Raw genomic sequence first — 24,352 nt, forward strand, 5'->3', positions numbered from 1 at the left:
AGTGCCAAGCTCTTAGGGGTGAGCGTGGCCCTTGCCTAGTAGGGAGACTTGTACCATTTGTTGCTAGTGTGTGCGTGGGGGTGCCGTCCTTACTGCTCTCCACCTGTCCCATCCCTTCTTATGTTCAAAATTGTCCTTTCCACAGGGCATGCTTCGGAAGGCAGCTTTTGCTCTGCACCCAACACCAGAACTGTGAACCAAAGCATTCTGGGTATTGACTCATGCAAATCAAGCCATAGCATATCCATCTCCCGCCCTGCTCCAAGCAGCTGCTAAAACCAGAGGATTCCCCTTAGCTCTCTGCGATTTGCGTGCTCCACCCCTATGGAAAACCAAGGCACAGCTGTACAAGCCTGGCCTCTAAAGCTGGCTGGGTAGTCAACCCCATACTCTAAAGCTGAGGAAAGCCACTAGAACCGTGTCAAAATTTGAACACTTGGCTCATTCCTCCAGGGTGAATTAAACCCATCCTTCCTGAGGAACCTTTGTCCGTGATAGGTGTGTCTAGCCTGAGATTCTCTCAACTGGGCCAGGTGATTGCCCTATTAGCATGTATTGTAGGGTAGAATCCGAGAGGGGAAGCTGGGTTGCTGTGTGCTAAGATCTGCCTGTGTCCAGTTCCTGTCTATCCAGGGGCTTAGATGGTCCCCATCCCACTGATGTCTGAGCGCCTTCCTGAGCTAGAGCTCTGCTCACCCATCTTGCTAGACTGGCATCTCGCAGGCATTCTCTGCCCTGCTGGCAGGGTGACGGATCATCAGGGCATTTCCGTCGGGAACGTGCAGATAATCTAGTTCTCGCTGGACTCAAGTCCCTAATCCTAGATCCGGTCTGTTTTCTTCTGGCAGATGCCCCTGCGAGATCAGTCTGCAGCGGGTGGATGCAGGGGAAAGAGGCAGCAGTAGGGATTCATGCTTTGCTATCCACTTGGAAGCAGTGGCAAAGTGTAGGGATCTGCCCGTTGTGGTGACTTATTAGCAGGGCAGCTGGCCTGCGGCGTTGACTCCTCTGCCCTTCTGAGCCATCCCCAGGGCCATGCGGGGGCCGTGTCTGCAGGGTGTTGCCAAATCGTGGCAGTTGGGAGACTTTACAGATTAAAAAGGGGCCCTTTGCCCATCATGGAGAGGGGGCCCCTCCTCACCAAGTAGGCTGGTCTTCCACCACTGTGCCCCTTAGAAGATCCCTCCCTCGGGTTTAGGTGGCGCCGTTGGATTTGAGCGCAAGCACTGCCAGCTTGGTTTGCAGACGAGCATAGGGAATGGAAGGATTAGTTCTGCCTGAGCTCCTGAGTTTAGTCACTGCACCTTCAGGGCAGGCGGAGCTGGTTCTCCTCGGAAACCAGATTAAATATAAAGATTTGAGCGGGGAGGGTAAGAAACAAAATAATCTTATTTAACATCCCTGCCCCCAAGAGAAGCGTGGGTCTCACCGCACGGCTTGGTGTGTCTCCACTGTAGGCTGTTGGAAAGTGTGTAGGCAGAGATGGGTCCAGCAGGGTGAGTTAAGGTCTCTAGGACAAACTTAGCTTTGATTCTCTCTTGCCTGGCCTGTAGGCTGAGATGATGTGATACCAGTTTGATACCCTGGCTCCCCTCCCTTGGGCCTGGGTCAGATGAGATGATCTCAGTGGGTCTCATCTACCCATTGTGATGCTAGCTTCCTTCTTCTAGAGAAAGGGGGAGTTGGTAGAGCCCTGTACGAGGATTACTCTGCATGTGTTGTGAATGTAATTGTTACAGCAGCTGCCATGACCGTGAATGGGCCCAGGGGAAGGGAAAAGGTGATGAACTAGATCAAACTGGATTTAGCACATTTTTATCTTCAAATCGAAGCGACAGTCTGCAGACATGAATACATTGAATGGTTTTGCCCAGAACCCTATGCCAATTGCCATGTTATCTTTGGCTGGATGCCCTTGCCAGCCTGGGCGCAGAGAGCAGTGGGCTAAGAGTTAACTCTCTAGCTGTTTCCCATTCCCCTACACCTGCTCAGATATAAATGGAGGGAGTAATAAAGCAGGAGCCCTCATTAAGGATAATCGGGATTTAAGTGCTTCCACCAGGGAGCCTTAAAAATCTAGTTTACTGGGATGCAGTGTAAAGGTTAGCCAGCAGATCGGTCAGCCTAGACCCTTAGAGACTGGTGTCTCTCATTGCCTGATTGAGGACTCCTTTGCTTCCCTGTGTCTGCGAAACTCTTGGTAGCTGTAAAAGCCAGATGAATTATAAGCCTGTGCGAGGGAAGTTCTATCTGCAAGACGTATATTGTTGGACAGCCTTGGCAGGTTCCCAGCAGCGTGCCTTCACTTAGCACAAATTGCTTGTTACCTGGCCATGGGACATCACGGAAAGGATCTGCATGGCCATCCATCATCCCCGATGTGACTGCCTCAGGCTTGATTTATGTCCCTGCTGAATGAGTCTGGCAGAGAGGTGCTAAATTGCGAAGAGTTAAAAGGCGTTTTGATACCATGTTTTAAAGGTTGGGATCGGGAAGATGCAGTTGGGCATCTTCGGTTCAGCCTTGCTTTGTTTGCGGTTGGAAGTTGAAAAGGTTTTTGTATGTAACCGAAACCCTAATCCTACCTGTGGCCCAGCTATTCTGCCTTGCACATCAAGAGTAAAATGACCAACACACAGCCTGAGGCTGTACTCCTTACTCAAGCAGAATTCCCACCAATTTTCAGTACAAAACTCGTGTGAGGGAAAAATGGCGGGATCCATGGCTGAGAATTGGGTTCTTTGTAGTTGACGATAGTCCTGATGGGTGAAGTAGAGAGATCCGAGGCTGATTTTTCCCTGTGCCACATTGCTTTGAGAATCTGATGTTTGTACTACAGAGGAAGATGGTTTAGTCACTGGAATGGGGCAGGGAACCGGAAGGTTTGAAATGCCTGTTAACACCCTGATTGCAGGTTCCAATCCAGACAAGGTCCACTCCGGCCAGAAAGAGTTCTGTGCGGTGTGTTTGGTCTGGGTCTTTCAGATAATTCATGGAGAGGCTTTATCTGTTCCGCATGGTGGGACATCAAAGATTGTGGTACTTCTTGGGAGGTTAAGATTGAGACACATCCTAGATCATAATTTCTAGGAAGCGTTTATGGGAAAGGACGGGTTGATGGTTCCATCAGAAGGGAAGCTCTAAGGTAGATGAAATTTGAGCACTGAGCTACTTTGTCCTGTTTTAGTTGTCCTCCCCTCCACCGCAGTGTTTTGCATTTACCAACAAAAGAAGCTTTCTTCATTGTGTGTTTTGTACTAGTGTAAATTGCTGGATTGAGAGCTCCTGGTTGCAGAACAGGCAGCCGCAGTGCAAGCTATCCCACCATTGTGCCTACTACTGACCTGGCTCTCCTCTAAGGTTAGGGGAGTTGTTTCCTGGGCTCCGTCAATCCTAGCCTACTTGGCCAATGAAAAACCCCAGAGCTGCTGGTTCGTCCCGGTTGGGGCATGTGGACCTTCTTTAAATCATGGGCTTGATGGAGCAGGAATGGCCTCTTCTTTGGGAAGTGCCTGGCGTGTTGTGGACACTGCTGCCCATGCATATGGTTGGAGAACCTGGTTTCACAAAGGGGTGGGCCCTAAACTGCAGCAAATTGGGACTTAATCCTCATTTACCTAGGCCAATTCTGCGCTAGTGCCCTGGGGGGAAGGCTCTGGAACCATTTACCAATACCCCCAGGAGAAAGTACTCTGTATTTGGGGTCTAAGCTTCGTTCACCTCAAGACTGCTCCCCTGCTTAAGAACTCTCAGTAGATTTGAACAATTAAAGGTGACTTGGGAATGATTATGTTTAAAGGGCCTGTACACTTATTTGCTGCTTTATGATGTGTGAGGAAGACTGCAGGCCTTGGCTTGTTTGTTAACCCGTCAGAAGTCAACCTACTACCTAGCACTTGTATTGCTTCTGAAATACAACCCTGGTCCCTTTAGTCCCAACCTAGTACCTTATCCACTACCTTAGGACTGTCAAATCGTATCATCATCCCTTTTGCTGGAGGACTTTTAGGATGACTCATGTTTCAGGAGTCATCTTAACCCTTACCGGCGGGGGTGAGGAGCGCTTACCAAAGAGATTTCCTCCCACGGGTTTGGACTAAGCCAGTGTTCACCAAAACGGAGCCGTTAGCCAACCAAAGATCTGCCCACTGCTCTGCCAGTCCTGGCCTAACGGAATACATTTGAAATGCTTTTTAAGGTACTTTATTTGGCCACTTCTGTTGCCCTTCCCTGTCCTCCCCTCCCATCCCACACAGCAGCGGTCCCGCTTCCCGCAGGTTGTCTCATGTTGCGGAAACATCAGATCCGTAACTCTCCCCTGGAAATAGCAATGATAGAACTTGTAGTATAGCCAAGGCTCAGCTGGATTGCCTACCATCTCATGTAAGCCTGCTAAATCCCCCGACTGCTCTCTCGGCTGACTCATCCCGCTGTAGATTGCACTGGGGAGACCTGGAGTCTGATTTTCTCCCTAGTGTAGACAATACTCTGTTCATTCACCCCTATACAGATGCCTTCCTCAGCACTTAGCCTAAATGTAGGTCACAGGCTGAGAGCCATGGTTTGTCCCTTGTCAAATACTCCTGCTCTCATTCAGACAGGCTTCCCCAGGACTTCAAGAGATGCAATTAACTAGTGAGGTAGTCCATCTAAAAGGGGCCAGGGGAAGTGGCCGTTGCTGTATTTGCCCCAAGTCTCCCTGCCAATTATGGCTTTACAATCACATTTTCCTAGCTGTTTTTTTCATCACTTCTATGAAAGACCCATGCAAACACCTTGCGAAACTGACTACATGGGAGCCCGGGAAACTGACTAGACTCAAAGCACTGTCAAGTGTGCAAAGTAAATAAACTGGGAAAGTAAATGTCATTTTTCCTGGCTCTTTGTTACAGGAATGGAAGGGAGGGAGGGGGATTACAAGTAACAATAGGTTTAAAAAAAAAAAATTCAGACAGACGTATGGCTGACTGTCCCTTTAGCTTGAGACTGTAGGTTCATAACTGGGGCTGCTTTTGCAGTTTTTGTATGGGACCAATGAACTGCTGGGCCCAAATTTGACATAATGGTTCTAAAAGAGTGTGGAAGGTAAAATCTGGGGTCTTTGTAACAAAAAGAAATAAACCTCCCTGGAAAGTAAGACCCATCACTGAAGGCTTATTTTAAATATCCCATTACCTCTCTAGTTTGCAGTCAAGGGTGTTTTCTGCCTCTTGCTGGTGCAATATGTTATAATGCAAAAGTTCTGGATGCCTTGAACATCTCATTTATTTATATTATGGTAGCACCTAGAGATCCCAGTTGCACTGGGTGCTGTACAGACAGCAGAGAGAGACATTCCCTGCCCCGCAGAGCTTACAGTCAAATTGATTAGAGTCCTATGTATTTTATTGGCCCCCAAAATTTAAAGGTCCCGTGTTTCCTACCCTTTCTGCTTTTTCCTAAGGGCCGATCCAACGGCAAACCCTTCTGCTGTGTCGTAGGTGCCCTAGTTTGATTTATTCTCATCCCGTTCCCCAAGCAATAAAGCATCTCCAACTTCTTATTAATTAGATTGGGTTTAAGGAGGGGGCAGGAGGTTAAATCTTCAATGCTTTGGGTCACCTTCCTGGAGGATCCCATTAGCAGATTCCTATGAACAATGGTAATTGTCTTCATGCTCAGTTCTTCCCCTTTAAAACTTCTCCTTCCTCGCCTTAAGCAGATCTGAGCAAGGCCTGCGGGAGCCTTTAGCGGCCCATTACAGCTGTGAGGACGTTGTGATTTGCTGCAAGCCAAAAGGCTCTTCTCTCTGTCCTTGGCAACCCCGGGCTTCATTTCCCATCAGTCTCGTCACACTGCCAGTATCGATAGTGCACAGCGCTGCTTCGTGTATCTCCCCAGTGCGGTGTCAAAGTGGCTTTTAAAGCCGGCTGCTTGCGTAGTATCTGTGGGACTGTGCTTTTAATGCCAGAGTGAAAACCCCAACGCTGACCTTAACTCCCCCTTTCCCCACCACCTATGTCCACTGCTCCCCTTTCACCGGTGGGCCTATTGGTACCTTTCCCCTCCCAGCTGAGATCCCCATAGCCTCCTGCTCATTCTTCCCAAACCCATTGTCCATTGGCAGTAGAGATGCCGAAGCTGGGTTGAATGTTACTCATGGACATCTTAGAATTCCCATACCAGCTCAACTCAATGGCCCCTCCATCCCAGTGTCTTGTGCGCCATCCCAGAAGGTGCAAGAAATCTTGCAGTAGGCGGTTATGGATTAATCTGCTGGCTGGAGAGATTTCTTCCTAATTTCAGGCCCTTAGAGATTGGCTTTGCCCTAATACAGGGACATTCCAAAACTCTTGGTTACTTTTAAAATCTTTGCTCTGGCTACTCTTGTTCTCCAGAAAGATGGCTGATCCCTTCTGGAATTCTGCTAAACTCTTGGCTGCAATTACATCATGGGGCAATGAGTTCCACAGGCTAGCTATGCCCTTGCTGCTCCCAAGATGAGGCAGAGTGAGCGGACAGATCCCGCTCTCTTGGTCTGACTAGTATGGTGCAAACACAGCTGGAATCTGGTTATTGTACATGTCGGCAGGCTCCTACTTTTCCTCCTTGTCTAGTTAAGATCACGTTTCCGTTTGGTTAAAACCGTACTGTGCAATGCTGCTGGTGTAAGATCCAAAGCAGAGGGTAATGGCATTAAATGCTTTAGCTCTGCTCCAAGAAGAGCCTCTTGCCTACGTTTTGGTAACAGAGCTGTCCTGCTTCTGGCTAGATCATTCCTCTTCTATCTGATGATTGCACTCTGTGTTCTTGGCACTGTGTGTACATAGAAGGAGCGAATGGTCGCTTCTACTCTGAATCAGATCTGATACGTAAGTTGAAGGTCCAGAATTCAAGTGGTTCAGCCATAGGTGATTGTTGCAGACTAATGGTGTGTGTGTACATGTACAATTTGCGGTCCTAATATTTTCATGAATCAAATTCAGAAATCCCATCTTTTATGTATTTTTAAGACTTGGCTACAGATCAGGTTCAGTGCGGTGCAGTGAAACTTTAGGTTCACGGACATGAAATCAAGAAGGCACTGTTATGATCCTCCATCCTGCTTTGCAGCATCATGCAGGCCATAGATTAGTAACCAATGGCACCTTTCAGGGTGCATCTCCTGCAGGTTCCCTGCTTCTCAGAGACTGGATGATGATCCAATTATTTATAGCAAAAAGGTCTGGCCCATTTTGATTAGCTCATGTTGCAGGGTGGGACATTGGTAGTGGAACTGAGCCCCTGGGCCAAGCCATGGTGACCACTGGCCCAGGATGGTTCTCTGGTTAGGAGACAACTTAAGGTTCAATACATTTATAGCCTGTTGGCTGAGGAAGTCTATTCCTGCCTCTGTCCTCACTAGTCCCTGCCATTCTCCGTAATTACAGCTGTCTGATCACTGCTTTCTTATGCACGCTCTGTGATCCCAATCTTGCAGTCCATGGCCTAGTCTTCAATAGAGCTGGTTGAATTTTTTTTTCCCCTCCTGGAAAATGGTCTTTTTTGTTCAGCAAAAATTTGGAAACCAAAAAATTTCAGTTGACACTAAATATTTTGATTTGGATCTGGTTCTCGGGTGCCTCATGGGAGTTGTAGTTCAAATGCCCCATGCTCCCATTTTCCTCTAGAGGCCAGGCTGCCTGGTTGGACTACATCTCCCATGAGCTCTCTCCTTGGCGAGGCAGAAGCAGTGCGTCATGGAAATCCCTGGCCATGGTGCATTATGGGAGATGTCCACTTGGGAACCCTACCCCAGATAGGAGAATGGGGGACCTTTAGGCAACTGCTTTATAACTCCCATGAGGCCCAGCAGCGGCATATCCAAATAGAAATACTTCCGTTTGGGGGGAAATGGTTTTTGATGAAAAACAGATGTTTCTGCAGAAAGTGGGTACTTGTTCACTGCTACCATCCCATCCTTTCCAGCCAGGGGACAGGACGTCCCCAAGTGACAGTGATCGCTGGTGGGATCGCTGAGGCACGGTTCAGCTGCCTGAATGTGTGCTGGCAAGGGGAGGCAGGGTCCACTACAGTGGGTTATGTTTGATGGGTTTGCACCTCAAGGGTTCTTGCGCCCAATGTACTTTGAGGTGCCATTGCAGCCGGTTAGCTGGGCATTTTAGTAGTCAAATTAGAGACCTGCAAAGGATTTGGTTTTAACTGGGTTTGTGCCCTTTATTTTGCTGCTTAAAGATGTAAACTTGACAGCCTGAAACGGTTTAAAATACATATATTTTTTTTTAACCTTAAAACTATTAGAAATGTCACCTCTGGTCTCCTGACTTCATTGGCGAACTCACGAGAGGGTCCCTGAGGAGGTTTTGTTGACTTTAATAGAATAATGGGCGTTCTTTAGTGAAGGCTTCTTTTCTCCAAAATGTTAACAGGCCATATGAATCAATCGCTATTGACAAATACAAACCAACCAACCCACCCACCCAATAGTCTGACTGCAAATGTCTTCCCCGTCCAATGGCTCCGCTTTCACTGGCTTGGTTCTCACGATGTCATCATGGCACTAAGTCTTCAGTCCGGAGAGAGCAACAGAGGGTCCTCTGTTGCTTTTTACAGATTCAGACTAACATGGCTCCCCCTCTGATACTTGAGTCCAGAGAGAGACACCCAGTTCAGACAAGCCTTGAATTTCTACTGGGGGCGGGGGGGAAAGCAGGGAGAAAACCCTTAACAGTAAAAAGATAAAGAACCCTTCAATGCTTCTCTTCCTGGCCTAAAGAGGGGGGAAAAAAGAAGGCACTGGCTTACTTTTCATCCCACCTCCTCTTCAGGTCACCTCTACAGTACTTGGTAACATTTTCAAAAGCACTTAAGTATCAATTGCGAAGTGACTGAGGCTTTCAATGAGACTTAAGCGCCAATGGGATTTAGGCTCCTAAATCTGACCCATTGTCTACACTGTGATTCTACCCCAGGTACAATAAAGTTAAAAGCTGTAGCGTGGACAACCCGTCACCACTGTCTCGACACCAGGCTGAGAAGCCTTGGACAGAGGAGGAATTCTACTCCAAAAACCACCATGTGGTTGTGGCATGTTTCTTTTACCGTGTCTGGGGGGGGGAAATGTGTGGGCCACATGGTAACCCCATGTTGTAAGATCCCTGGGTTAGAACATGCGTTTCTAACATGATTATATCCACATATAGCTGTGGTGGCCACGCTTTTCAAAGGTGTCTTGGGGGCCTGATTTGAGACCTCTTCGAAACTGTCTGATTTTCCGGGGGGGGAGGGGTGCTGAGCACCTTGTGAGAATCAGGCCCCTTTAAAGAAGTCTCGAGCGGGGCACCTGAAATCACTAGCCACTTTTGAAAATCTTGCCTATTTTTGCGTGGCGGATGGAGGTGGGTGGAGCCTAAGTGGACACAGCTAGGTCCCATCCATGTTGCACATGTGGAACAAGAATGGGGAGGGGTATGGAACAGTTTTCATACAAGGGAAAAAGATGGGACTGGTCAGCTTAGAAGAGAGCCAACCAAGGGGTGGGGGGAGGGATGTAATGGGGGTTTATAAAATCAGGAATGGGGTGGAGAAAGTGAATAGGGAAGTGTTATTTATCTCTTCGCATAACGCAAGAGCCAGGGTCACCCAATGAAATTAATAGGAAGCAGGGTTACAACCGTCAAAGGGAAGTACTACTTCACACAACGCACAGTCAACCGGTGGAACTCCCTGCCAGGGGATGTTGCAAAGGCCAAAAGTATAACTGGGTACAAAAATGAATTGGCTAAGTTCATGGAGGATAGATTCATCAGTAGCCATTGGCCAAGATGCTCAGGGACACGATCCCATGGTCTGGGTGTCCCTAAACCTCTGACTGCTGGAAGCTGGGAATGGGCAACAGGGGATGGATCACTTGATGTTTACCTGTGCTGTTCATTCCCTCTGGGGCACCTGGCATTGGCCACTGTTGGAAGACGGGCACTGGGCTAGATGGACCATTGGTCTGACCCAGTCTGGCTGTTCTCATGTTAACAGTGATGAAACCGGGTCCCTAGCTTGCTGATAGTCATGGGGTCTGTTTAGCAGGGGAGGAAGAGCTGGTTAATGGGGGTCTCATCTCAGATTTCTAGTTGTGGGGCTTTGAAGGAGTCAATGGCACATCCTTTGCAGCCCTTTGCAGTAATTCTGGCACACAGGCCCCGATTCTGCAAACCGCATATGCATGTGCTCAACTTGGACCCTTGGGCAGCTCCGTGGACGTTGCAGTTAAGCAAGTGGGTGCCTTTGGGCTGTTGTAGCTATGGCGGAGTTGAACATTTCCTGAATGAGGAGCTAGAGATGTCCTAATGTGTGGTTCTAAAAAGTCAGCTTTTGAAAGCCTCAGTGGATGTAGCGGTGTGGTACAGTGGATCGAGTGCTGGGCTGGGACTCAGGAGACCTGGGTTCTATTCCTGGCTCAGCTGTTGGCCTGCTGGGTGACCTCTTGGGCAAGTCACTTCCCCAATCCTTGCCTCAGTTTCTTCATCTGTAAAATGGGGATAATGAAACGGCTCCCCTTTGTAGAGTGCTTTGAGATCTACTGATGACAAATGCTATATAAGAGTGAGGGGTTGTTGTTATTAAATGTCAGATGTGGTCTATACGAAAATAAATCCCCTCACCCATGCACGTGAATCAATGCTTGAGAAGAAAAAGCAAGTGGGGGAAAAGGAAACGGAGCATAACATTGATATCAAAGCGGACAGGGCCTGCGTCTCTTGACTGTGTTGTGTACGGCACGCAGCCTAACAGGGCCTTGCTTCTGAAAAGTGGCTGTTGGATGCTGCTGTAATACAAATAATAATACCCAAGTGGTGGCTGGAAATCAGGGCGAGCTGCCTCATTGGTCTTGCGGTTTCCAGCCAGGTTATTTTTAAACACCTGTTGTTCTTTCACTAAGTGCCATGACTCTGGGTGCTGCTGCTTTATGTACTGATGGGAAAGAAGGCGGAGTAGGGGTTAGTGGCTAGAGCAGGAACATGGGCACCAGGATTCCTAGGTTCTGTTCCCGGCTCTGCTAGTGACTCACTCCGTGACTTTGAGTGAGTCCCCGTGCCTCAGTTTCCCTACTTGTGAAATGTTTCATGAGACTGACCCGCCTTTTGTAAAGTTCTTTGAGATCCTCTGTGAAAGCTGCTAGAGAAGGGCTAATGCTCATTACGCCTCTCCCTCTTCTCTGCTGCCTTAACATGGAGAGACCACACTTCTTGTTATAAAATGTCGACAAGGCAGCTGGGCTCTTTAAATCTCTGCTAGGGTTTTTCTTGACTTGGGCTACAGTAAAAGCAATGATAGCCAGCCAGGGGCTGTTCCTTGGGACTTTCTTGCACCCTGCTGTGTTGCACTAACTTGTGCAGTGCCTCTCAGAGCAGAAGGGAAGGGGTTTTTCCACAGACTGTCTAAAGCACTCCCCTTTTTGTTTGATGTTCAGTACATGCGAACAAATATCATAACCGGCGAACGCGCTGGAGAAAGGTAGTCTGTGCTAAATGACTGTTGTTTACTACGTTTTACTGTAGTAGCTCCAGAGAGCCTCACTGCTGGGCCAGGACTCTTGTGCTAGGAACAGATTCAACGCCCTCTGTCTTTTAACAGAGGTTTGAATAACTTCCCTTTGGGGATGGCCAGGCTCACTCTGCAGCCCCTTCCTTCAATACACCCTCATGTATAGTCTTCTTCTTTGTTTTAGGTCGAGTGCTGGCACGTCTCTTAGCAGCTGATGCCTGACTGGAGTCTGCGTTTAGCCAACGCCCGTCTGAGAGTCCCTGCTCATTGTGGAGGGTGATGGCTCATGGCACCTTGGCATCTTTAAGCCTTCTTCCTTCGTAAGTAACCAATGGTCGAGGAGCTGCACCAACCCCAGCTGCAAGGGCTGGCTGCAAACTGTCCTGTTGTGATGGGGTTTTGTGTATCTGCTAACTGGGGGCGGGGGTTGTGCTAGGAAGAGGGAAAGCTCAAGGCAGGCGAGGAATGGTTTAGAACGGTCTATAAAGGCAGAAAGGAAATGATCTGCCACTAAGCCAACCTGCACTGGATAAAGTCTAGCATGCTTATAAAGTGTCCTCCCGCTGGTAGCTGGCTCCCAGTGGATAACAGCCTTCTACTGCTACCAGCTAATGTTGTTGTTTGTTTTGTGGCAGCACCGAGGAGCACTGGTTGTGGCTCCCGTTGTAGGTTGTGGGGCTGCTAGTTGTGTAATTAGAAAACCAGCGCCATCCAGAGACCGATACGTACTGAGCTCTAAAGACAGCATGAGAGAGCATGTTTTGTAAACGGCCGGAATGTAAAACTTAGAGCGGGAGATGGAATGGAACGCTAAATGGTATTGTCCTGTTCAGCCAGGAGAAGGTACCATGTGCAACATACCTGAGCTGCTAATAGCAAGAGCTAGTGGAGAACTGAAGACACATTTCTAGTCTCTTTCTCTGGGATAGAAGCTCTGTAGCCAGTCCCTATCTGGAGGTGTGGCAAAGCTGAAGGTCTCTGGGGCACCGAAAGTGGCATGTTCATGAGAGTGATCCTGCAGCCTTTGTTGCTGCTTTCCTTCTGTCTCTGGGTGCCTTTACTTCTGACACCATGTCCTGTCCCTCTTGCACACGGTAGGCTGCAGGGCTGCTACTCGCAGGTCAGACTCTTGTACTAGGTATGGACTGGCTAAAGAGTCTGGATCCAGATCAGGACGCGGTGGCTCAGGGCTCACCATAACAGGAAGCCGTTGGGCAGTCTGTGACCATAGGAAGCTGTTTGCAGCTATTCCCTAATCCGCTCCCCTCAGCAGGTGTTGCTTTATTCTGAAAAGTGGGCTGGGGTATTGGCTGCAAACCAAACATGGACAAAACATCCAGGATCCAAGTTCATGGCTGCAGGTGGTCAGCCATGAAGGCTGCACCTGTCCTTTGTGGATCCATCCTCGCTTAATTTATTGATCCATTTTCAGACACTGAAGGTACGTCTACACTCACGCTAAGCCCGGGCTTTGACTCGGATTTGAGCCCAAGCCCAAGCCCAAGCCCCGTTCTGTCCACACACACGTCAGTCGGACGTGGGACAGCTGCAAGATCTGGGTCCTGCAATTATAAACCCAGGCTTTACAATGCAGGGTAGATGCTCGAGCCATGGGCATGGAAACACCATGTCCCCGGGCCCCTACAATGCAGTGGGAATGGAGGTGTTGGAAGGGCTTGGAATTACCCTGTAATGCCTGCCATATGTGGAAGCATGAAATAGCCACAAGATGTCGCTCTCAGCACAGTGACAGTGTAGCACTGTGGTCAGGATTTCCTAACGAGCGCGTTTAAAGTTAATGAAAGTTAGTCTGTCACTTTAAATTTTCGCAGCTACGTTTCTCCATCCAGATACTATTTATATCTGCGGTACAGGTTTCCACTGGAATGACCTGTTTCCTTCCAAATCCGCTACCGCCTTTGCTTAAGTGTTTGAAAAAGAATTGTCCTCTCAAATGGATGATTGCTGCTGCATTCGATGCAAAAAGCCATGGAATTCTCCATTAATAATAAGACATAACTCCTGTCTAGTGTTTTTCATCCCCAGCTCTTCAAATTTTTTGCCACAGAAGATCAGTGTTGTTATCCCTCCATTTTACAGAGGGGGAAACTGAGGCACGGGTAGGGTAGTGACTTGCCCAAGGTCGCACAGGAAGTCAGCGGCAGAGCTATAAATAAAACCCAGGCATCCTGACTCGCAGTCCAGTGCTCTATCCAGTGGGCTGCAATGCTCTAGGCCTGGAACCTGTTTATTAAAACTGATATCATGTGGCAGGCAGAGTCTTAAAAAAAACAAACAGGGAAAAATAAAGAATCGTTTGGGTGACACTGGACTAGAGCTGATCTTGTGAATAAGTCACTGGACTGGGATTCTAGACCTCAACATTCAAACCCCAGCTCTGTCATGCTCCCTTGTGGGACACTGGGCAAGTCACGCCGTCCCTTTGTGCCTCAGTTTTCCCCACCTGCAAAATGGGGAGAATGACAGTTCCCTGCTTCACGATGGGGGCGGGAGGGGAGGGGGATTTGCAAAAATAAAGCTTTCCTGTGTGCCGGCTGGTGAGATTCTGCAGCGGCAGGGGCTGGGTGAACACCCAGAGGATTTCAAAGCCACCGGAATGCAGCTGGTTTCAAAGTGCTGCTCAGATGCTGACGTGAGTAGGTTGAGTTGTTTGGCTCAGGAGAGCAGGTTGAAAAATGGAGCAGGAAAGGGAATAATCCAAGAGCGCAGGATCTATATCAACCTATTTAATGTACAATACGCGCCCTCCGTATCCTGTGGGGTGTGTTCTGTGTATCCTACGTGACCTATCTCTGAGACAGAGCCCATCAGCTAGAAGTAAGTGTGTGTGTGTGTGTGTGTGTGTGTGTATCAAACGGGTTGGGGGGAGGGGGGGAAGAAAATTGGTCTTAAACACTGTTGCCAATGCTCGTGCTCTTCTTGTGATCTTTGCAATTTTTCTCAACGCCCCAGAGTCCCTGGTTTAGGTGCGAATCTCGGCTTTCAAATACAAAGCAAGTTTCTAGTCTTCGTGGTTCAGAGAAATCTCAAAAACGTGAATTCTTGGCTCAGACACCAGAAGGCCAAGAAAAAATCCCAAATGTGTGATTTAAAAAAAAAAAAAAAAAAAACCTCCCGATTTTTAAATCGGTCTGGTGCTAGTTTGGGGCCTGACTCATGCTTTTTGAATGCTGCTTTAACGGCGCAGGGCTTGTGATTTCAAATACCTTTGCCCAGATGCTAGTTTGCAACCCCTCTAGCTCTCTATGGGCCACCCGTCACCCTCTCCAGCCCTGCTAGCTTCCAGCAGTTTGCAAGTTATTTTCTACTTGGACCAGAACTCAAGAATGGAAGATACTGTTCCTCCAACGACGTTCAGGACTCTGGTGCATGTGTCTGTCCTGCTGTGTTCCTCTTTGGAGGATCCAGTCTCTTTTCTGGCCACACGAGGGCACTGCAAACCAGTAAACCCCCCAGCCCCCCTTCCCACACACATGCCGGTTGGGTTGGAATCTCTTAGGCAGCTGTGCATCCTAACAAGAGACCCCCTTTCCCAGCCCTCTCCCACGTGCTGTGCCTTGGGGAGAGCGACCTGCTGTCAAAGCTTCCATCCGTTTGGGACCTGGGTTTCCGTTCCCCGCTTGTCCTGGCGTTCCACGCTCAGCCTCCGGGCGAGATGGGCTTGGCTTGCGCACGATGAATTTTGGCCCCATGGCTCTCGTGAGCCACGTGGGACTAGGGAGGCCGCTAAGGTGGTGGCCGCCTGGGGAATGTGACTGGTGAACGGGGAGGAGAGGGGAGTGCTCAAAGAGGCTTCTGTGCAGGATCTAGCGCATGGCAGTTCCAGGGAAAAGCCCTTGCTGCCTGCATGAGCCGGGCTGCCAATGGCGATCGGGAAGGCACTTGGCCTTAGCGTAGGGACGAGCCAGTAGGAACGAGAGCTGGCCTTGTGCTTAAGGCCCTGGATCAGGACTCCGGAGAGCTGAGTTTAATTTCATGCTCTGCCACAGACTCCCTGTGTAACCATGAGCATGTCACTTAGCACCTCTGGGATACTACAGTGCTGGGGCCCAGATGAGCCCCGAAGATAGGCAGTGAATGGCCGTAGTCTGGTGGTCTTCTGGGCTCTCTCTGCTCATGGGACCATTCCGCGCGGAGAAGATATGTGTTATCCGTGCTCCTCTTTGCAGGAGTTAACTGGCTTTGTGCTCGTGCAGCCGACTGGCAGGATTTGAACTCGCAACCTTCAGCATGACCGTTACCGAAATCTCCTAGGTGGGAGCTGTAGCAGACGCGTGAGCGGCCCAGCCACTAGAGGGAGATGTGGAGCATGCACAGGACAATGTGTCGCATGGACATCTTCCTCGACAGGGCTGAACTCATCTGCCTCCTCCTGCCTCCCTTTTGCTCACAAGAGGGACCCAGGATCCCTGCTTCTCCCAGGACCTGCGAACTGGCCTGCTTCCCCACAGCGTCTCTCTGACTTGATCACAACTTCCCCCCCTTCCTTACTGCTCCACTCGGGGTACAGAGTGGCTGACCCATCGCACCGGAAACGAGGTGGAGACAGCAACGATGGGAACTTGTTTGTGTGAAACCTTGGCTGGGTGATTTCAAGCGACAAACGGAAACGCATCAGCGCTGAACGCTTCGGGCATCTTGAATTGTACCTGCCTGCCAACACGCACTCCCAGACCTTGTGTGTGCAAATCCTGCAGGATTCCCACTCAACTGTCAAGACCCTCTTCCCGTGTTGCTCCTGGCCAGTCGTTGATCCATAGAACAGGCGTTAGGTCCAGAGCAACCTCATCCTACTTCACTCAAATAGCTTGCTGAGAAAACAGCCATCCTCAGAGACAGCTGGCGCAGTGGTTAGGACACTAGCCTGGGGCTCGAGAACTGGGTTTGATTCCCGGCTCTGCCACAGCCCTCCCGTGACCATGGGAAAGTCACTTAGCTTCCCTGTGCCTCAGTTTCTCCATCTGTGCAATGGGGATGACAGCCCTGCTCTGCCTCCCAGGGGTGTTGTGAGGATAAATACAAGACTGTGGAGATGCTCAGATACTAGGGTACTGCAGGGGGGGGTCCTAAAAGTGCTTAAGAATGACAGATAAAAAGCCACCAGGACCGCTCATTTAATGACCAGTTCAGGGTGTTCGGGCCAGAGCAGTGGTTCTCAACCAGGGGTACGCAGAGGTTCTCCGGGGGTCCATCGGCTCATCTAGGTATTTGCCTAGTTTTACAACCGGCTACATGAAAAGCACTAGCGAAACCAGTGCCAACTAAAACTTCATCCACACCGTGACTTGTTTATACTGCTCTATATACTAGATCCGTGTTTCTCAACCTGGGGAGTTGCAGTTTATTTTGTAATTCCGTGATCGAAAGGAGAAGGTCAGCAATTTTCAGTACGAGTGGGCTGAGACCCTTTTGTGTTTTTATGTCTGATTCTGTAAGCAAGTGAGATGAAACTTGGGGTACGCAAGACAAATCCACCTCTCGAAGGGGTACGGTAGTCTGGAAAGGTTGAGAACTACTGGGTGAGAGGTCACAGAGCCCAAATTTCCCTCCACCACGTGCGGAAAATGTCAATGAAACGTGCTTCTGTTTCAGTGGTTGCTCAGGGGCTCCTAGAAATGCCTTAACATTTGGAATTTCTAAGAGCCAAGTTTTTGAACAAAAATTAATTCAATTTTCTGCCCTTATTTTCTGACCAGCTCTGGTTCTGTCTGTTCAACCCGGACATTAAAACAGGAACCCGATGCAGGTTCCCATGGCCGGGGCTTGGTTCAACACCACGCAGGGTTGGGAGCCTGCTGCCCTGGGCTGTGGTGTGAAAGGCCCCGGAGAGCTCTCCTGATTCCTGCTTTGGTCATCGAAGTCGGCGAGGGAGCTAAATGTGGATGCCGCCCAGAGGGGAGTCGGTGCTGGAGGAGCCTGCGTGAGGAGCTTCAGCAGGACCAAGCGGAGCTTGGCAATTGAGTGCCCGTCCGGCAGGGCCAATCCAGGGTTAATTGCAAAGAACGATTTGAACAGCTTAGATGTGGCGCTTGATCCTCCGTTTCCACTCAGAGAAAAAGAAACCGCTCGTCTCTCTGGGCTACTTATGTGGCCCCATCACCGTAGTGGCTGGGCATCACACACTCTCTTAAGGTATCTATCCCCGCAGCACCCCTTGGAGGCAAGGCATTGCTATTATCCCTACTATACAGGTGGGGAAACTGAGGCACTGAGCAACTAAGTGACTTGCCTAAGATGATACAGTATGTTTGTGGCAGAGCAGAGAATTGAACCTGGGTTTTCTAAGTCCCAGGTTAGCACCTAGCCACGGGGCCATCCTTCCTGAAAGATCCAGGTGGCCTTGGGGACAGCTGCCTGCAAACCTCTGTCCAGTACCGATCCCTGTGTTTGACCATCACCCTTCCACAAGCTGAAAAGTGTCACGTCCCTGAGCCAGAATGGGAGGGACGGGGGGTAGAGCGAGGGAGACGGAGAGGAGAACTGGGTGGCAAATCCCATCGGCGTTGGCGTCAATTTCAGCCTAAATCTTGCCATCTTGCGAGACTCTGCCAGCAGGTGCTGTAGAAAACCCACGTACGAGCCAGGCCGAATTGCCACCTCCACCGGATTGTCCTATTCCCTCGCCGCCTTTTGCGTGATTTGCACTTACGAAGCTTGATCGGTTTAGCTTAGCGGGAGATTAAGAGGCGATTTGATCTGTAACTAGCTAGACAGGGAGAAGATTCCCGCTAGCAGGAGGCTCCAATCTGGCAGAACAAGAGCCAATGGCTGGCAGCGGGAGCGGAGAGAGATTCAGGCTAGAAATAAGGTGCAGAATTTGAAGGGAGGGGAATTAACCAATAGGACCGTGGTGGATTGTCCATCACTTGAAGTCTTCCACTCAGGACTGGATGTCTCTCTAGAAGCTCCGCTCTGGCTCAGCTGTGAGATCTGGGCTGGAGGCAGGGACCCCTGGGGGAGGGTCGCTGGCCCATGCTACGCGGGAGATCAGACTCTAGGAATCTGCCAAGGGAGTTTCGCTTATTGAACTTGCAATGTCAGATTCTGCTGCTGGAGCCCAGGCCAGAGCTGTAGGGACCCAGCCTCTCGGAGTTAGGCGGCAGCCTGGCTCCGTGGTCCCTTCAGTGCTTGTGCGGTTTGCTGCAGTGGGGTGGAGCGTGGTGCAGGCCGGATGCTGGAATGAGACCTGCCCAGCCCAGCCCCCCTTTGAGCTCCCAGGCTTGGCCCTGGCCTGGCATCTCCGAGCTCAGATCTTGGGCGTTTGCCCCCCCAGTGCGGTGGGGGCAGCAGGCGCGCTGGCTTCCCTTGCTGGGGCCAGCGGGCCGCCTGGCCTCAGCGACCCTGCTCCGCGTCCTCCCTTCCCCCAGCCCTTCGCGGCGAAGGCGGCTTGATTAAAAAGCCAGCGCGGGTGGAATTGCAGCACAGCTGGCGCGCCTGCCGGCACCCCGAGCAGAAAGTCACTGAAGATTAAAATCTCCAATTAGCGTTAAAGTGAAGCCGGCGAAGCTCAGCGGGTTCCTGAGCCCCAAATGCTCCGGCCCCCTTGTACCGCCTTCTGGCCCAGGACCTCAGCCCCCTTTCGGATCACTCCTTTGTCTCCCGTCCCTTCCCACCCAGGCCTGTCTCTTGTATTTACTCTGCCTGCTCCTGGCCCGGAGCTAAATGGAGCAGGGGCCGTCTTCCCTCCCCCCGCCCCAATCGACCGGCCCCCTCCTGCCTGCTTCCACAGTTACTGTGCCTCGAGCATGGTGCCAGGTGCTGTACATGGGTCCTGGCTGCTGGTGGGGTGTGTCCACCGGCCAGGTCCCTTCTTTGCCCCCCACCCCTACCTGCTTGGTGGCTAACGCAGGGCTCGAGCCACCAGAGCGTCCCGGCCACTGGCAACTGTCTCCATGTCTCTGGCTTCTGGTGCTGGCCGTTTACCTGCCTGTCATTTCCTTGGCTAACGTGTCTGCAGAGGGGTTGCAGGACACTTGGATGTCACGGTGACAAGCAGCCTGCGAGCCAGGAAGCACCTGGTCATTTAGCCACCTGGCCACTTTTGCCAGCTGCTGTTTTCTGTAACCGCGGAGTGCCCAGCTACTGCAGCTGGGGCTGGGCCCGTGGGCGCTAGGCGCTGTACAAACAGAGTAAGAGAGTGTCCCTGCCCCCAACGAGCCGATGGTCTAAATAGCAAGGCTGACAAAGAGGAAGGGAAACTGAGGCACGGAAGCAGGGAATGACTGGCCCAGGGTCCCACAGCAAATCAGTGCCAGAGCTGGAACTAGAGCGCAGGTCTCCTGTGTCTCCACCCAGGCTTCTCTCCACCGGCCATGCCGCTTCTCTGGGTAGGTGTCTGTGCCCCCTCCGTCTCTGTCTTCCAGCTTCTAGTCAGGCCTCTGCTATCAGCCCATGTGTCCCTCCTCTCTGCCCCTGCTGTTTGGCTTCCCCTCCACCCTGCCTGGCCTTCTGGCGTTTCCCGTCTCCCCCGCCCTCCCCAGCCTGGAGAGGGAATGCCCGCTGGGCACCCTGGCTCCGCTCGCCCATTAGGATTCATTTCTCCCAGCGGTAAGGGCAGGGGGGAGTTGGCACGGAGTCCACCCCGCGTCCGTGGGCACAATCAGTAATGAGCGTCTTGCCGGATTCAGCCATTCGTATCCCAGCTGTCACATCATTACCATGCTCTCCTCCCCAGGCCTGTTATCCGCTGTCTGTCTGTCCCATCCGTTCGGGGGGAGAGCGCAGTGAGTATTTGGGCAGGGGTGTTCTACACCGCAGAGGACTTTGCGCTGGCTTGTAGCTCCCGCCAGCTCTGCTCCCCGAGGCCCACCCCAGCCTTCTCAGCTTCGGCCCTGGGACCCCAAGTGGCCAAGAGGAGCCGTGCGACTTGAAGAGCAGCAGAGCACAGCTGATGATCCACCAGCTATGGAGATCAGTGTGCGCACACACACACGCACGCACCCGCCCGAACAGACTGGCATGGGCGCTGCTGGCTGAGGTTCAGAGAACCCTCCCCTATTCCTCTCGCTCAAATCAAAGCGCAGCTGCGCCAAGGCGGAAGGGGGACCAGGGGTGGAATGGGCCAGGAATTGCACATTTTCACCTGCCATTTAATTGGATGTATTTTTAATTAATGGTGCCTCTGGGACCAACATGAGACAACATGATCTCTGAATAGGGACAAGGGAGGAATTGGGAAAGGTACAAGGATTGGACTACAGGGTGCGCTTACCGCGAAAACACCGCCATCAATCACGCGCTACTTTCAGCTCTGGACTCTTGGCTGGGGATCAGCGCGGAGGGAAAGGGGGTAGTGGGGGGGGGGGGGAGGGAGAAGGAAATGAAAGTGAATATTCCAGCCTCTGCCATTTAGCCAGCTTGGGGGAGGGGGCAGGTTCGCCCTAAGAGGGTTATGAAGAGGAGAACCCTTCAGCACAGATGAGAACCACGTGCTGCAAAGTCTCGGTGGCTGGCCCTGTTGAGAAGGGGTCCCCTCACTGAGGTATCGGAGCCACTCCCAAGAGATAATAACCCAATAATCATCCTCCCTGGTTCACCTTATTTCTGTCAGTCGATCTCCGAGTGCTTTCCAGAGGAGAGCAGGATCATTCTCCCCATTTTCCAGGTGAGGAAACTGAGGCACGGTCACCTAGCCACCCAGTGGCCGAGCTGGGATAAGAGCCCAGATCCCCTGAGTCCCCATCTGGTGCTTGCTCCACTAGTTCAGTGGTCTTTCCGCTGTGCCTTCCCCCAAGGCAGCTGGGGTGGGGCTTGGTTCCGCAGGCTGGGATGACTGGGGTCAGTCCCTCAGCTTTGGCCCTGGGGCTGAGAAAGCCAAAGGGGGCTGCTCCTTGTCCCTCTCCTCCAGGTCTAGACATTTAAACCACCCCAGTGCCCCTTGCGCTCCCATTTGCCAGCTGCCGGCGAGTTGAGAGCCCGCTGCCTGCGGCTCGGTCTACCCACCCAGTTACGTGGATTGACCAGAAGATGTGATTTGAACCCCCCTGGGTGAAATCATTGCAGCCCTGCCTGGTTGCTCCACAGCCTGATGTCCACGGAGATTGTGTGTCAGAATAACTGACCCAGGGTTGTGAGTTCAATCTTTGAGGGGGCCACTTAGAGATCTGGGGCAAAATCAGTACTTGGTTCTGCTAGTGTTACCTAGGGAGGTGGTATAATCTCCTTCCTTAGAGGTTTTTAAGGTCAGGCTTTACAAAGCCCTGGCTGGGATGATTTAGTTGGGGTTGGTCCTGCTTTGAGCAGGGGGTTGGACTAGATGACCTCCTCAGGTCCCTTCCAACCCCTCAGGTTTCCTTCCAAGGGCGGCTGCGTGGTTTGGCTGGGGAGAGCGGCTTGGGCAGACGCTGTTCCCTCGCGCAGCGCGGGCACAGAACGGGTGGGAGACGGTACCTCGTGCAGACAGCAATGGCAGCTGGGGCTCTTCTCGGGTTTGCCTCTTTTTAAGCAAACTTCTACTAATTGTCGCCCTCTTGCTGTTGTCCTTCCCCCCACCCACACGGCCCACGTGGGACGCCCGCTGCCCTCCCTCCCACTGCATGGGGGGTTGGAGCCTCTGGTGTTGACTAGAATCATTCTGCTTGTTCACGCCAGGGTCCCTTGCTGCCCCGGTGCATTCTGGGAGTCGTGGAGAGCCAGGCCTGTTGCCGAAAGAAGGGACTTCTGGGTCACTTGAGCGGCTGCGTATGGCGTTGTGGGACAGTCAGGCGGACCTGGCTGTGCCAGGTGCGGGATGACCCAGAGCCGGTCTCCCCTAACCACCTCAGGATTCACTGCTGCGTCTCCTCCCTTCACCCCGCAGCCGATGCTCTGACTGCGCAATGCAAGGACAGCGCTGGGGCATTCCGGAGGCGGGAGCCGGCCTTCCTGAGACCAAGCGCCTTCTGCTTCCCCTTAAGCCATGATGGTTCTCTCTCCGCATGGACGGACAGACGGGCGGGCCTGGGCTGCGACGCCACCTCCAGTCCACTTTCCCCACCCCTAAGTGGAGCCCGCTGGCGGTACCAACCAACAGGCCTTTGGAGATCCTCAGCGCCTCCTCTAGAGCTGGGGTGGGCGACCCACCGGCTCGGTGCCTCCAGGACAGGGGTGTCCTACAGCCGCTCTGGAGCAAGCCGCAAGACGCCACGTGGTGCCAACAACTTGACCCAAGAGGGAGGATGCTCAGAAGAGGTTTAAAGGGGTTTCTTCTGGGGGTGTAGCCCTGCTGGGGAGCGAGGGCAAGAAAATCCAACTCGACAGGGAAGCAAGCTGCAGCAGCGAGGTAACCCCTCATTGCCCAGAGGCTGTCATAGAAGCTCCCTCTGCCCCCAGAGGTCCAGAGCAGCCGTGGCCTTCTGGGGCCAGGATCTGTCGGGGAGCTACGGGGACAGCCTGAGGAAAGAGCAGCACAGAAGCGAAGACCCAGCCTTGGGTCACGGGGGCAGGAGCTCAGCGTATCTGGACTCCATCTCACGTGGTCCATGAAACCCACTGGCTTAGGGCAGCTTGGAGCATCCATCCAGCAGCACTGGTGGGATTGGAAGCCATCAGCTCGTGGGCACATACAGCAGGGCCTTGTGCTGCCCCAGTGCATTCTGGGTGTCCCCAAAAGCCCAGCCCTGCTGCTGGGAGAAGGGGCTTTTGGATCACTTTTAGCAGCTGATCGTGAACTGCCCCCATCTCCACGGGCTGTCCCTGGATGATCTGTGGGCACTACTGGGTGCAGGGCGGAGCTGGCCTGGGTCCGGCATGGCAAACCCAAGAGCGCTGCTGTGGTGCTCGACCCCCCAGCTGAGCCTGCATTCAGCAGGGCCCCGGGCGGGGGGTAAGTTCCCAGAACGAGGTGGGGATGGATGGTCCCACTGCGGGGCAGGAAGGCGCTGCCCAGCGGGTGACGGGGAACGAGACGCTTTTCGACCCAGGGCAACAAACGGGAATTTCCTGTGACCGCTTCCTCCCCGCAGCAAGACCTGGAGAATGAGGAACCACGGGCCCTTCCTGTGCTAAGAGTCTACACTAAGCATTGCAACAATGCCCGTGGCCGGGAGCCTTGCGCCCCCGAGCTGGCCCTGGCACTCTGCGAGCGTCAGTTGCCCAGGTTGGCTGGGACTGGCTGGGCTGGACTCAGCGGCTGGTAGGTCTTTTCCCACGCGACTCCCCGGCCCAGGAGCTGTTGCCTTTCCCGGCTGGGAGGCCGATGGCTCCTCCATTGGGCGGGTTCCCTCTGTGGCCTGGATCCCATCCAATGCCTCCCTTCACTCAGCTGGATTCTCATCAGCTCTGCTCCCCAACCTTCTGCTGAGACCCCCCAGGTCAGTGCTGCTACCCCTTAGGGGCAAAGCCCACCGCTCCCCCGGCACCCAGAAATACTCCCTCCCTGCCCCCCTCCACACCCAGCCCCCCTCCTTTGCTTTGTTTGTTTCGTCCCCTCCCTGGTTCCCATGCACACCGATGCCTGGGAGGAGTGTGTGTGCGTGGGGGGGGGCTGGAAACCTCTGGAAAGGGGAGCACAGCTGGTGCACAAGCTTCCTGGTCGGCTGCACCAGCTCCCCCCCCCCCCAGCCTTCTGGCGTGTCCCAGTCGGGGGTGGGGTGGGGTGGGGGGCGTCCTGCTGGCAGGGAAGGGAAGGCTGTCTCCTGGGCCATGCGTGAGGGCAGCTGCCCTGCAGAATGGAAGGGGTGGGGAAGGCATTCGGCTCTCCCAGCTCGCTCGAGTCAGGTGCAGGCTGCCTAATGTAGGGCAGCCATTAATATTTAGTGTCATTTGGGGGATTTTTTTTTTCCGGGTTTGCTGCACGGCCGCCGTCTGCGCTGGAATGCAAAGTGCAGCCGCC

At 52.3% G+C, this 24,352-nt stretch overlaps 1 protein-coding gene across 1 annotated transcript in view; it reads left to right on the plus strand.

Annotated features, from left to right (window-relative positions):
• Window positions 1-24,352, plus strand: part of CDK12 (cyclin dependent kinase 12) — a 73,781-nt gene that overhangs the window by 39,486 nt on the left and 9,943 nt on the right. Inside the window, exon 14 of the transcript XR_008443292.1 lies at window positions 11,705-11,840. The gene's annotated coding sequence lies outside the window, so the exon portion shown is untranslated. The remainder of the gene's footprint in view (window positions 1-11,704; window positions 11,841-24,352) is intronic.

The sequence above is a fragment of the Malaclemys terrapin genome, chromosome 25 (assembly GCF_027887155.1).
Source record: "Malaclemys terrapin pileata isolate rMalTer1 chromosome 25, rMalTer1.hap1, whole genome shotgun sequence".
In the NCBI taxonomy this organism is placed as follows: Eukaryota; Metazoa; Chordata; order Testudines; family Emydidae; genus Malaclemys; species Malaclemys terrapin.